Source organism: Pteropus vampyrus, unplaced genomic scaffold, assembly GCF_000151845.1.
Source record: "Pteropus vampyrus isolate Shadow unplaced genomic scaffold, Pvam_2.0 Scaffold147, whole genome shotgun sequence".
Lineage (NCBI taxonomy): Eukaryota > Metazoa > Chordata > Mammalia > Chiroptera > Pteropodidae > Pteropus > Pteropus vampyrus.
In genome coordinates, this window is record NW_011888928.1 from 1,156,752 (window position 1) to 1,171,968 (window position 15,217).

The following is a 15,217-nucleotide window of genomic DNA, read 5'->3' on the forward strand; positions in this document are numbered from 1 at the left end:
TTAAGCGAGCAACATGTGGCTATTGAAAATTTTCTTTAAATTTGAAATACTTATATTTGTGACTGTAAAAAAAATGACTTGTTGAAATTTTAATTACCAAAAACAGAAAAACTTAAAGAATTAAAAAGAATCACATCAAAATCCTAACATGGATTAAAGTTTTATTTTCATTAAGATCCTTTAAAATATTTCTGTATAGATGTAGCAATTTGTGAAAGTGATTATACTTTAAATATTCTCCTTTAAATGGCAAAATTGGGGATCTTTATATTAGTAACTATAAATCATATTTATCAATTTTACTGATATTTAATATTTTACTGTATGACAGTCATTATTGATTGGCTAGTGCTATATTTGGATATTTGAATTGTATTTGTTTTTGTTATTGCTAACACTAAAAATATTCTTGTGTATACATCATTGTTAATTCATTGAATCATGGGTTCTGACAAATGAAAGGGGGTCCCCAGAAATGAAAGGGGGTCCCCATTCTTGTTGTCTATACTCAGCACACTCAGGTAAGCCCTTATGCTGCACAAGAACATCATTGTTTTCTAGTATTTGATAACTCTAGACTCTGTCAAGCTTATGGCCTCACAGTTTGATCAAAAGATAAGTTCTAGCATTCATGTTTTGGTAATAAAGAAATCTAAAAACTTGGTTAATTGCTAGGAAAAAAATAATTTTGAGCATTTTTATAGGATATACCAAAAAACTATCTATAATAGTTTGTATTTATTAACCTGCTATTGATAAGAATGAGAAGTAGCATGGGTTTCTGTTACCTTCATCGTTCTAGACCTTGAGGTGCTACAGAAATGATTGGGAATGTATGGACACAGACAAATAGTTTAAACTATACATGAATATTTTCTAAAAGGAAATTTGGATCTACAGAAAGTAAGGAAGAATATCAGAAACTGTAAATACATAGTAAATATATAAGGGTTTCAAAAATCATTACTAAGTCTCTTTAAAATAACTATTGGCTGATTAAACACAAATAATAACAATGTATTGTGGGGCTTATAACATATATAAAATGCATGACAACAACAACATAAAAGCTGGGTGAAGATAAATGCTAGTATAAGAACTGTAGTATTAAAGATGGATACCATAAACTCAAACCCTAATGCAGCCACCAAAAAGAGAAATAATGCAGCTAATAGGAATTATAGCTGATAAGCCAAAGGAGAGAAGATGCAATCTTGAAAAATATACTCAATCAAGAAGAGAGGAATAGAGAGGAAAAGGAGGGAAGGAAGAACAGAAAAGACACATAACAAGAAGATAGATTTCAATCTAACCACGTCAGTAATCGCATTAAATGTAAATGATGTAAACCAAGGATTCTCAATCTGAGCATTATTGACACTCTGTACTGGATAATTTCTTTGTTTTGGGAGCAGTCTTGTGTATGCTGGATGTTTAATAACATCCCTGGCCTCTACCCCACAGATGCCAGTAACATACTCCTATCCCTACTTGTGACCACCAAAGATGTCACCAACCACTGCCAGATGCCCCAAGGGAACAAAATCTTCCTCTCCCTGCATTGAGAACCACTGGTATAAACACCCTTAATTAAAAGGTAAAGATTATCAAGATTGGATAAGAAAGCAAAATCAAATTATGTATTATCTACAAGAAGCTCACTTTAAATGTAAAGACACAAATAAGTTAAAAGTAAAAGATGCAAAATATGTATACCATGGCACCAGCCAAAAGGAAGCTAGAGTGGCTATACTAATATCAGACAAAATAGATCTCAGAGCAATAAATATCTCCAGGGATAAAGTAGTTCATTTCTTAAGATAAAGAGGTCAGTTAATCAAGAGCATAGCAACCTTCAATATGTGTACACCTTCAAAGCTTCAAAATATATGACACAAAAAGAGTATCGAGAAGAAATACATTCACAGTTATAGTTGGAGATTTCGATACCCCTCCCTCTATAATCAATGAAAAAAGTAGGCAGAATATTAGCAAATATATGACAGGTTTGGACAACACTATCAACCAAGTAGATCTCATTACTCTTTATAGAACAATCAGCAATACACATTCTTCTGAAGTGTGCAAGACACATTTCCCAAGATGGACCACAAATCGAGTCTGTCCATAAAACTAGTCTCAAAAAACTGAAAAGAACTCAAGTCATAGAAAGTATGTTCTCTCACCACAATAAAATTAAATTAGAACTTAACCGAAAAACCTCTAGAAAATCCCCCAGTACTTTCAAACCAAATAACATAATTTTACCAATCAGATCAAACAAGGAATGAAAAGAGAAGTATTTGAACGGAATGAAAATGAAAACACAGTATATGAAAATCTGTGGGATGCCACCAAAGTAGTACTTGGGTAAAGTCGAGAGCACTAAATGCCTATATTTGGAAGAAGAAAGGTCTCAAGTCGATGACCTCAGTTTCCACCTTAAGAAAATTTAAAAAGAAGAGCAAATTAAACCAAAGTAATCAGAAGAAAGGAAATAATAAAAATGAAAGCAGAAATCAGTGAAATAGAAAACAGGAAATAGGTACAGAAAAAAAAATACCAATAAAACAAGGGGCTGTTTTTTAAGGAGATCCATAAAATTGATAAGCCCAGCCAGACTTATAAGAAAAAAAAAGACACAAATTACCAATATTAGGAATAAAATAGATGATGTAACTACAGATTCTATAGCCATTAAAAGAGTAGTAAGAGAATATTACGAACACGTATATAGACAACTGGTTTTTTTGGAAAAGGTACAAAGGCAATGGGAATGTTTTATGAAATGATTTATAATATGCTCTGTAAAATTATTGCATAGATTCTTAAGGCAACACGAGAGAATTTGGTCAGAAAGAGACTTAGCTATTGATAGAATAAAAGTTTCTTAAGTTAAATGTTGTGGAAACATACTATAGAATACTATATGGCACTAAAAAGAAAGATGTATATATATAATATAAAAATTTCAGAACTAGAGATAAATAGAAAGATAGGAAATGAGATTTTTACAGCATGCTATTTAAAGTAAGATGCATTTATATAGAAAACTGTATATTTTATAATTGATATGTGCATATTTAAGAACATAGAAAATAGACTAGCTGTCCTAGGGTGGCGTAGCCCATGTCGTGAGATCATGGGCTACATGTTAAGAGAATACAAAATAATGGTGGAGTCTTGAATAAGACAATAGTGATGAGTGGCTAGAAGCTGAACAATATTGTGGACTTAAGTCTCTGTACTTGATTTCCAGCTCTCTTACCACATTGCCAGCCATAAACAGGCTAATTTCTTTTCTTCAACTAGGTGTATGTATATGGAACACAAAATGAAGCAAACAGATTTATTTTCTGAAATCAAAAGGCAGTGGAGAGTAGGACAAAATATTACAGTAAATATAAAAGTGACTACAACTTTATAGAAAAATATGCGGAGGTACACAAAGACTGAAAGACTAAGGAAGAGATACATTAATGGGATAATAGAGAAAGTTCAAAAGATGACTCATTTGTATCAGTGAACTAGCTTAGGGGTTGGAGAGGAGCTTGGGCCAGGTTATTAAGTTTTCAAAGAATAAGAAGGTGCAGAGTCACTTGGAATTTTTATGAACAATTATTGTAAAACCTTTGAATTTCTTCCTGGATTCCAGGACCACTTTCTAAAATGCCTACAGCTCATGTGCATTTGGTATTTTATTCTACTCTTCAGCTCTAATGATGTCCCAAACCAAAATCATCATCATCTATCCCAACTTTTAATTTTTCATCCTTTGACTTTCAAGAGCCTATTAATGAGCTGCCATCTCTATTATGCACTGAAACTTAAAACAAGTTTCTATGACATCCCTAGATGACTGTGCCTCCTGGCAGTCTCTACTTCCTATTAATGATGGACATATCATCTCTCTCCATTGCTTTTCTGGATTGTTATTTTATGTCTAATTAACCTATTATCGTAATCTAGAGAGAAAAAAAAATCCCTCTCCATAACTCTTTCTTGGAAAAAAAAAAAAAAAGGCTTTTCATAACACTGAACTAACCCATTCATTCATTCTAATCACTGATAAATTCTGTGACCAGTTCAGCTGCTCATTCTTCTGTCCCTTCCTGTGACAATATACATGAAGTATCTTAAGACTGGAACTATAACAAAAGGAGTAACGGAGAGTGATGGATGTGGGGTAAAAAGGTTTCTTTGGGGGCTTAGGGGGGAGCTCCTCTCCTGTCACCTCATGGGTCCAGGTTACTTGACCAGTTGAGGTGTGAGCTATGATGGCTTCCACTTGCTTGTTGCTTATCAATCACCTGGGCGTGGAGGACTTGGCACTTGCTTCCATGAGGAGATCACTTCTGCCTTATAAGTCCAGTGTCCTAAGAAAAATAAGCGGCCTTGACTATGCTGTGTTTATTACAGAATTTAGATCCATGATAAATTTCATTATCACCTCAGAATCTCTCAGGAACCTCTAAGGCACTGTTCTTGTTTGTTTATGTTTTTGTTTTTTAATCGTCTATATTTTAACAGTTCCCCAGCTGTTTCTTAGTCACACAATGGCCTGAGAAGTCATTTTTAAGGAAGACATGATAGTTTGGAAGACAGCAGAGAACATAAAGCTGAAGTCATCACAAGCTGAAAATGCTCTTTCCTAACATCATGCAGCTCCAGGGCTTCACTGAGGAATATTGAGTTGAAATTCAGTCAAGCATTTTCAGGGGCTTTGCAGATAATTCATACAGAAGGAAATATTCCACCATGGGTAGTTTTAAAGTCACAAGGAAAGATCTTACCCAATGGCACAAGGTAGTCACAGTTACTCAGCATCACATCCACGTACAGTTTTCTCTCTTCAGGGCTCAGATGAGCCCACTGGTCCAGAGAAAAGACCACAGCCACATCTCTAAATTTCAATGACTCCTGAAATAACAATTTATACATTATATGTGTACGTACTTCCAAGTGGCCCTTAGTAGATTTCTTTCAAGTTGGGCATAATCAGGAGGGAGACTGAGTATAAGGATATGTTAGAATGGGTGGCCAAAAACTATAATAGAAAGTGGAAACTGTAAGAGATATACTTTGTCCTTGTATAGTTCGGGCCTGCAAAATTACCTATCTTCATAAAAAAGTAGCAGCTAAAGAAACATACATTTGGTGTTTGCACTTGGCTGAGGAGTCACTGAGGTGAAGCTGCCATATGTGGGATGATGCCTGAAAGGCAGAATCCCACCCAAGTGAAACGATAAAGGAACTCCTTCCTGCCTGGCTGCTTGGAGGGGACATCAATCTTCAGACTTGAAATGAAACATCACTCTTCTTGAGTCTCAAGCTTGCCAGACTTCAGACTGGAATTTACACTGTTAGCTTTCCTGGGTCTGCAGTTGATTGCAGATCTTGGGACTTCTCAACCTCCACAGTCATGTGAGTCAATTCCTTATAATAAATTATATATACACACATGCGTATACATACACACACTTATGAATGTATGTGTGTACCTATAGTCTGTTGGTTCTGTTTCTGTGGAGGACCGCAATTAATACAATCACTTGTTAACTGCCATACAGTGTGAATTGATAAAGACTGAGATTATATAGGCTGAGGCATCAAAGAATACCTTCAGAAATAAATTTGAACTGTACCTTAAATAAAAGGACAATCATTTTTGGTTCCAGCTATAATGGAATAGTTCCTCTCACTGTGAACGCACTACGAAAGCTAGATAAATATACAAAACACTATTTTTATGCACTGGAAAGCAACTCATTGAGGAGTGTGATCCCTGAAAGAAAGAAAACACACATTATTCTGTAATTCTCCTTGGTGGCATTTCTAAAGCCACAGTGCAGGGACATAGAACCCAAGCACAGAGCAGTGGTCTTGCTGGATGGAGGGAGAGGATATCAGGGTTTGGAGCTTCCTTCCAACACAGCTGGCGTTTGGAAGGCAGGATGCTAGAGAAGGAGCCCTAAACACCTGTATGGAAATTTCTTCTGGGTCCCTGGCTGACATTGGAACTGTGCCTGCATAGGGCCAGACTCGGGAGAACAGCTGTTGGGATACTGAGTCAAACAGAAATTTTGGAGGTCACACAGTGCTGCTAAAGAAGTAGGATTCCAGCCCAGACAGATAGGGGAAGATGTCTGGGCATTTGGTTGTGGCCACACACCTAGAGTTCTATACCCACTGAAGATATCCTTTGAAAAATGCAGGCAGAGGTAAACTTATCAATTTGGGTTTGAAAAATTGAATGACCAGTGACCACAAGAGAAATGGAAACCTCTCCCAGAATAAATAACAAGGTTTGATAAATTTGTATCTTTCTGTATGGATTCACAACTGCCCCTAAAAAAAGGATACATTGAAGTCCTAACCTCCAGTACCTCAAGATGTGATGCTACTTGAAAATAGGTGTTTTGTTTTTTTTATGGCAGTAACCAAATTAAAAATGAGATTATTAGAGTGAGCCCTAATCCTATATGATATATAAAGGGTAAACTTGGACACAAAGAAAGACATGCACAGAGAATCATCGTTGTGAAGAGACACAGGGACAGCACCATGTGAAGATGAAGGCAGAGATGCCTCCACAAGCCAAGGAATGCCAAAGATTGCCAGCAAGCCACCAGAAGCTAAGACAGAGGCCTGGAACAGATACTCCCTTACAGCCCCAAAGAGCAAAGTGTTTTTAGACTCTGTGAATCAGTATTTCAGGAAGAAAATCATAAGTAAGCAATTCACCTGCCATATCACCTTTAGAAATGGAAGAGCTGTTTTTCTCCTCCTCTTCCTTCTGTTCTCAGGGGAAAGCAGACTTCTGAGACATCGCACCTTAAAACTGAGGGTATGGAAGTTGCCTCTGTTCTCAGTAACTGTTCAGAGCTTATAGCTCAGTCTGAGGTTTAGTTTGTGACCCAAGTTATAGGTCCTAGATCAAGTTCATTTGACTTCCAGACCCAGGTTCAAGATCCACAGGTACAAAAAAGCTCAAGAGAAGGAAGCAAGTGGTTCTGCAAGTACCTTGGAGAGCATCCACTCTAATCTGAGATCTTATAGGACAGAATAAAAGAACCACTATAAGAATTAGGTCCTAGATAGCTGGGTCTGAAGCAGTTCCTGATTTTCCTGCTTATAGTGAGCAAAGCTAGGATAATATCACAGCATCCACAGGCCATCAAATACTGTGTGTAGAAGCTGTGAGCAAACTTTGAGAGGAGAAATGGTAAGCCAGGGCAAAGGTGGCTAGGAAAGGGACAGGTTCGATAGGGAAATAAACTTTCTTGTAGGGTGTTTGAAATGTTGGTCTTGGAATAAGAATTGACCAGCACTGGCAGACAAAATACATCGCCACTTCTCCCTAAATTACACACCAACTCTATTTTCTGCTGCTGCTTTCCAGATTCGGGCTGGCCCTATACCATATATATTACCATACCCGATTGATATTCTTTCCCCTAAATTCTGGCCAAGGTGAAGAAAAGTTTTTTTCTCTTAGCTAGAGAAGAACTGAAAGGTAGTACTAGAGTAAACTTTGCAAGTTACCTGTCTCTCCTTGCTTAAAATAGCAATAAAATTAGGGTAGAATGAATAAGTGAGTTGTCTTGGATAACATATTGTTAGTGAAAGAATTAAGACTAGAAATTGAAAGAATCTTCCTTGCCAGTGTTTTTAGAAGAAATGGGTGAATTTCTAGAAAAACATCAATTGCCAAAACTGACAACAGAAGAAATGAAAAATCTACATAATTCTTTAACTATTCAAAATTGTTTTTAAAATTGAATTCTTAATTTAAAATTTAGGGGCCCAGATAGCATCACTGGTTAATTTTACCAAATATATAAGGAAAAAGTAACTCAATCTTACAGAAGTTGTTCTAGCATTGGTGGTATAGTGGTGAGCATAGCTGCCTCCAGAAATTGTTCTAGAGAATAGAAAAAAGGGAATATTTTCCCACCTTATTTTGTTGGCCAGCATAACCTTGAATATAAAAAACAAAGAAGGATATTATAAGAATGAAACATTAAAAGTCAATTTCATTCATGAATAAGAGCTTTAAAGAAAGCATTAGCAAATAAAATTGGGCAATATGTTTTCTAATTTTTTTGAGATAATTAACATAACAGCACTATGTAAGTTTTAGGTGTACATCATGATTTGACTTTCATATGCCGTTGTGAAATGATTGGCACAATAAGTTTAGTTAACATTCATCATCTCATGTGAATATAAGACAAGCAATATTTTTAAAAGGTAAGGTCGTGACCAAGTTGGATTCCATCCAGGAATGTGTATTTGTTTAACTCTTTTTAAAAAGTAACCAGTGAAATGAGCATAAAGGTCATATCAATAATATAGAAAATACATTTGTTAAAATTCAAAATCTCATAATTTTTAAAATTCATGATTTAAAAAATCCATAGTACATTGTCAACAAAAGGAAATTTCTTAAATATCATTGATAATGGATATCTATAAGAAACCTACAACAAGTATAATAGTGTCTCATATTAGGTGCAAATTTCAAAATACTTCAAGTCTTCCAAAGTTTCCAAAAAATTTAAGGGGCCACATATAAGCAGTAAGGAGCACTAATTGTGAATTGTGTTTATATTGTCGAGATTTGGCTCTATCACTTTAGCAGATAAACTAAAGTTTACCCATTTAATAAGCCCAGAATTGTTGATGTTCTTGAATAAGCACACTGTTACTAATGCTTTAGAGTATTTTGAATGATTTTGTAACTTTGGCAGTCATTTTAACATTCACTGTTATTAAAATTTTAAATATTTTAATTACTACACCAGTCTCATCCGAATATTCATTAAATGGTTGCACTCTTAGGGGGCTTAAAAATGCATGAAGACCAATTATTTCAAAGTGGAAATTAGATATTATGATATACTACAAAGACACTTAAACACCATAATGCACTGTGCAGTTAATTTAATGGAGAACACTCAATACAACATCAGAGCTAACGCTGAGAAAATAAAAAAGGCAGCATTCGAGCAGTATGTTCCACAATAGATATAAATTATGCTCCCTGAGAATGCATCTTTCCTGTTCTACGTCTGTTCCTATGGGGATATTAGTATTGAATGATGCAGGTTTTGAATTCGTCCAGGTCTTTATGAACAAAATCTTTGCACAGACTGCACTATTGTTATGTATGAAAGTAAAGTAATTTTTTTTTTGGTTCAGTTTTGTTCTTGCATTTGGTTTTTACATTATTTTTATACCCTTAGGAGACGTATGATTTTTTTATTAAAAAAAATAGATTAATGCCTTATATTCTTGTGTAAAGAGCATTTTATTTGAAAATATATTGTAAACTTCCCTCATGCCAATTAATATATCTCTGCATTCTGATCCTTAATGGTTACCTAGTACCCCAACTATGAATTTCTACAAGCGATTTTCTTTTTCTCCTTTTTTTACATTTAGATTTTGACAATGTGTTGCTCTTAATATAAACTGTGGGAAATGCACTTATACATGTAACCCTGGACAACTATTTCTTTAGATCATATTTCTAATAATAGAATTGCTACGCTAAGGTGCATGCTCCTTGGGACAGTGTTGCCTCTAAATTGTTTTATAAATTATATTCCAAATAGAAATTTATGAGAATGAGCATTTCCCCAAACTTATGCCCACGCTGGATATAATTTTTCTTTCTAATCTTTGCCAGTGGTAAAGTCCAAAAAACATTTGCATGTTTTGTTTGTAGTTTATGGGCTGCTTTCACATTCCTCATTTGCATTTTTTCTTTTACTACTTTCCCTTTCATATTCATAGATCATTTTTATGGTATTGTGATCTTCTTATAAATGTGTAAGAGATAATTAAATGAAGTCAATAAAACATTTCTTTCATATACTTAACAAATATATTTTCCAAGTGTTTTTTACTTGAATTTTTTTTTCCTGAAAGTAAGGTCGTAAATTTTTCTGGAGTAAAATTTGGCAGTCATTTCTTTCATGGTTTGACAGCTTGCCATCCCTACCCAGAGATTAAATGAGAAAATTATTTTATGTTTTCTCTAGGTACTTGGTGGTTCACTGTTAAAATGTTAAATCAAGAGTCTGCATGAAGTTTATGTGTTATCATGTGTGGGAACCAAGGACATAATCTTCCCCTCTCTATCACGTCTAGTTTCCTAACATGATTTCCTGACTGCCTCATCTCTCCCTTCCCCTAACTTGGAAATTCCCCCTTCATCATACCGTTAATTCTTATGAACTCTTGGTTTGCACCTGTTCTAACAAGCCAGAGGCAACCTTTTGAATATTATGTTAATATTATACATATTCACATCTTATAGATGGAGATGTTGTTTGCATTCCTGGGGAGAATCTTGCTGGTGATGGGTATTAACTTCTTACTGTATTGCTGGGGTTTATTTTCTAATAGTTTAGTTAAATTTTTCTGTTTTCATATGTGCAGTTGACATACATATGTCCTTTTCAAAGTAGCTTTGAATCTAAAGAAACACTGGTTGTAGGTGGAGTTAAGAAGGAACCAGGACTCCAAAGGAGAGATGATTGTGGGCAAGAAATCACCGAATAAGACAGGAACTCTTACAGCGGTCCCTAAGAAAGAGGGCGCGGAAACTTATGGAAAACGGAGTCCTGAGTTTGATGGATTACAGGAAGGAGAGCTCAGGAAAGTGGTCCTCGCAGCTCCTTCTGCGCATGTGCAGTTCTTCCTCATTGTTCTCCCGCTCCCTTGTCTCTAGCTTTGCGCAGCAGATAACGCTGGAACCTCCCGGTGCACGCGTCGTTCCATGACCAGGTCCTGCATGAAAGATGTGCACAACAGGTGAGAACGTAGTTTGGAGGGTTGCTTTGCCAGGCCCAGAGTAGCTTTGTGCCCACACCTGATGGAAGCAAAAACTTGCACGAATCTCATGTAGGCTGAGAGACACTATAGCACTTGTTCCCGAGTCTGCTCTGCATTTGCCCCTAGAGAAAGCCAAGTGACGGGGTAGCTTGGCTGCAGACCTGCAGGTTCCACAAAGAGGAGGGACATGGGTTTCTCGGTCAGAATAAAGTGCGCTGAGAAAAGGCATCCAAATGTTAAAGGACTGTTTCCAGAAGCTCCTCAAATTTGCATGTGTCCTGGCCAACGATTCATTAGCGAGATGAGAATTAATTCTTAGAACATTTATTATATACCTGCAGGTTAAGGACAGGTGGTGGGTCAGCACTAGAGGAGCCCCATTTAAGAATCCGAGTTCGAACTAAGACTAGTTCAAATTCTAGCCCTGCCACTGAGTCTCCGTGGGCAAAATGATGAGCCTGAGACTCAGTTTCTCTCTCTGTAAAATGAAGTTATTCCTAAAACCTGTCTCAAGGTTGTCCTTAGGATTAAGATAGCACCTTCAAGGTTGTTCTGAGGATTAAGATAGCACCTGTAAAGCCCTCAGCACAGGTCCTGACATTACTAAGCACCCAAGAAATGTTAATTGCCTTTCTCACTGTTCTTTTCATTAAGTATATTATTTGTTCTCAAAGATGTCCTGCAATATTGGTATCAACAATCCTATTTTAACCAAGCAGTAAACCAAGACTGGGGCTGAAGTCTCATATTGAAGGACCTGGGCGCAAGCCTCAGACAGTTTTATTTCGAAGTCCCATGCAGGGTTTGGTCCAGCAGCACATCCTTCACCGCTCTTAGCAGAGTGGCACATCCCTAAGAGCCACAAGAAGAACCTGGAGTGTGTGAGGACTGAGTCTACTCCAGAGGCTCTTGGATTTCTTGGTACCTGTTCAGAACCCTTGGATTACTGCATAATTGAAGCTTCTAGACTCTTCATTGTCCACCTGTCCTCTGCCCTCAGCAGTTTACAGAATCCCAAGCCCGATTTCCTGGCAGTGGTTCTCAGGCATGCATCAGAATCACTTGGAGGGCTTGTTAAAAACCCTACTGCTGACTGGGCCCCTCCCCCAGAGTTTCTGGCTCAGTCTGTCTGGGGAGGGAGCCAAGAATTTGCATTCCTATCAAGTTCCAGGTGATGCAGATGTTGCTGGTCTGGGGACCATGCTGTGAAGACGACTGTTGTAGGGAATGGTGAATTCCAAGAGACAGTTGGGACCTGGGCAGAAGATTCCAGTTATTTGAATGTACCCCCTCCAACCAGGTCCATATTTCCCTGAATCACACAGCTCTTGTAAGGAAAGAAGATGGACACACCAGGAGCAGGACTCCCACCTGGGAGACCCCCCACCCTACCCCAGGTACAGGTCACCACAGCTGCAGGGCAGAGATCTGAGAAACAAGCAGGCTCCATATTTGCTCATTAAGAGGCAATTCCCGATCCTTCTGTCCTGGGTAACATCGCCACTCCGGAGATTGTCAACAGCCACCGGTTAGTGGAGGGCCAGCTTTCACAACAGAGGGGCACGCCAGGCTGAGAGTGGTGGGCAAGAGGGAGGCTTTGTGGGAGGCTCTGTGCACAGTGGATGAGGACATGGTCTGGGAGGAGAGCCAGGGAGACGCCATCTTCACTCCTTCCCACACCCTCAGTCCCTCTTGGCACAGCCCTTAAACCATGCCCTTCGCCACATCTGGAATTTAGGGATATGCTCCCCACTTCTCATTCCTGCCTTATAGGAGTACAGGAAGGGTTTTCAGGCATTGTATAATCCTGCCACATTTTAAAAGTGAACATTGGACCTGCGGGAGTAATCAGCATAGGGTTAAGTACAGGTTTCTGGAGCCAAGTTGCCAGGGTTCAAAGCTCAGCTCTACTGTGTTACTTTAGCTTCTGCTCATTTCCTCATCTATAAAATGGGAGCAATAATAATACCTATATCTTGCTTTATTTTAAGGAATAAATGAGGTAATTTATGCAAAGTACTTAGAACAATGACTATATATAAGTATCATTAATATTATTATGCCCAGATTATTATATATAGGGTTACATTATTCATTAATGACAGAACCAAAAGGAGCACCAAGGCCCCCTGACTCCGAAGCCACTGTTCTGGCCACCATATCGACTTAAGTCGAAACAAGTTTTTTAAATAAAAAGTCCTGGGAGAAGCTGCAACCAAAGAAGAACAAATCCTCCCTTTAAAAAAAAGTAGATTCCCTTAAAGCACACCTATCCCTGTTGTCAGAGGTGCCTATGGAATTTTTAATCTCAAAGAGGCAAAAACACAAGTAGAAAAGTAAATGAGCAGATCTCTAACAGATTTTTGTCGTCGTGTGATTTTTACACTTTCTTAATGGAAATATTCAAAACATACAAAAGCAGAGAAAATAGTATAGTGACTCCTTTGTGTTTGTCACAGCTTCGGCAGTGTTCAATGTACAGACCATTTTCTTTCATCTATGTGCCCCACAACATACGCGCGCGCACTCCCCACTTCCCACTTCCACCTTCCCCTGCTGGATTATTTTAAAGTAAATTTGAGAATAAAATTTACTTTATATGCCGAAAAAATGCGGAATATAACATGTTTCATGATGGACGGAAGGCACGGCCTGTTGTCCTCGCTACGCTATGATTCATTAAACCTGGTCTTCCTTAGCTGGACTTTGTCTTGTTTTATATTTGTCCATTAAATCGAAGGAGGCTATACATTATAAAGCCAGTAAGAAAAATAAAATATTTGCTCTCAGCTCCCCAGGGTTATAGCAGGGTTACGAGGTCCCTCGGCATACCTGCCCGTCCCGAAGGAACATCGCTGGCTGTGGCTGCAGGTCAGCTGTTATGTCTGGGTTTCTAGGCAAGCGCTATGAGGACCTTTGAGGCAGACCACAGTCCTCATCGTGTCTTCGCTCCTTTCCTTCCTCTAGCTCTGCCGCCTTCACAGTTCTCTAAACGTTTCCAGGAGCAGGAGAAAATGAACACATCCCAGGTGAGTTGTCTACCTATTACCAGTTGAGTTTTTTTGTTGTTTTGTTTGGTTTTTGGTGAAATCCAAGCATTTCTTTGCATTTTTAGTAACCATGCTTTCTCGTCAATTGTTTTTCTTCATTTTTTTTTCATTTCCTGATTATTTTCTGCATTATTTTACTTTCCTTTTTTTTTTTCCTTAAGCTGTTACAAAGGTCTATGTTTTCCTTTTATTCTATTATTGATTACCTGTGATGTAAACATTTTACATCAGCATCAGAAATTGTTTTCATAGTATCATCTAAATAAGACATACTCCTCCCTCATCTCGGGTTCTGTGGACATCATCTAATGCTTTTCTTTTTCATTTTATTTTTATATCATAAATATTTTGGGGGGACTTTTTTGTTAGCAACTCCATCACACCTTCTAGCTACTTAGACAATACTTATTTAAATTTCAGTATATATTTTCTGGTTATTTTTACTGTCTCAGTTTGAAGATAAAGTGAGAAAATAATAATAGTTGATCAGTTATAATAATACCTACAATTTCCAGCTGCTTATTATGTTCCATTCACAGTTCCATTCTTTACCTGGATATAATGACTGCTGTATACTTGTCACAGCTTCGGCAGTTTTCAGCATATGGACTTTTTAATTTCATCTCTACCTCCCCTTACCCCTAACGGAAGAGCTCGACTCTGAGTCCACTGCAAGCTTTCCACTCATTGTGGGTAGTAAGTTACCATCTGCTATGTTCCAACCTGCCCAAGAACTTGGAATGGGAAATCATCTAGGCACAGGGCGTATAAAACTAAGTATATCTTGCATGGGACATACTTACACTAAAAACTTATTCATTGTTTATCTGAAGTTCAGACTTAACTGGATTCCCTGAATTTTTATTTCCTAAACCTGGCAACCCTACTTAGGTAGAAAGAGCATTTGAAGTGCCCTGTGCCAACTACTAGGACTGGCAGTCCTAGCTCGTTCAGGGGGCCAGACCTTCTCTGTCTTCCGTGGCTGCTTGTTTGCCCCGTTCCACGTGGCCTGTCATCGGACCGGCGTGTCCTGCCATAGCTTCGCCTGCCATAGCTTCGCCATCAATCACTGCAGCAGCTCTTCTTCCAAAGTTTCGGGAATTCTCAGGCTTGGTTCCCACAATACGTAGCTTTGTCAAAAAATGTAAAACATTTGCCTACCTACCCTTTATAAATAACTTAAAAAATGTTTCCTGTTGAGCTAGCCCTGTGCACTCTTCTCTTTAAGAGTCTGTAAGTCACCCACTCAGCCCTCTCTGGTTTCATCAGGAACCAGTTCTTCAGCTCACTTCTGTCTGTCTGTCCACCACAACCTCCATATG

At 37.8% G+C, this 15,217-nt stretch overlaps 2 long non-coding RNA genes across 9 annotated transcripts in view; both read left to right on the plus strand.

Moving 5' to 3' along the window:
• Window positions 1–4,035, plus strand: part of LOC111745166 — a 7,776-nt gene extending 3,741 nt beyond the window's left edge. Inside the window, exon 2 of the long non-coding RNA XR_002782526.1 lies at window positions 3,442–4,035. This is a non-coding gene — a long non-coding RNA (uncharacterized LOC111745166). The remainder of the gene's footprint in view (window positions 1–3,441) is intronic.
• LOC105298187 overlaps window positions 1–15,217 on the plus strand; it is a 40,731-nt gene that overhangs the window by 17,056 nt on the left and 8,458 nt on the right. For 4 of the 8 annotated variants that reach the window (XR_002782524.1, XR_002782519.1, XR_002782523.1 and 1 more), the window contains exons 5-7: window positions 10,742–10,824; window positions 11,520–12,373; window positions 13,813–13,874. This is a non-coding gene — a long non-coding RNA (uncharacterized LOC105298187). The remainder of the gene's footprint in view (window positions 1–10,741; window positions 10,825–11,519; window positions 12,374–13,812; window positions 13,875–15,217) is intronic. The other 4 variants (XR_002782521.1, XR_002782522.1, XR_896418.2 and 1 more) reach the window with 4 other exon arrangements.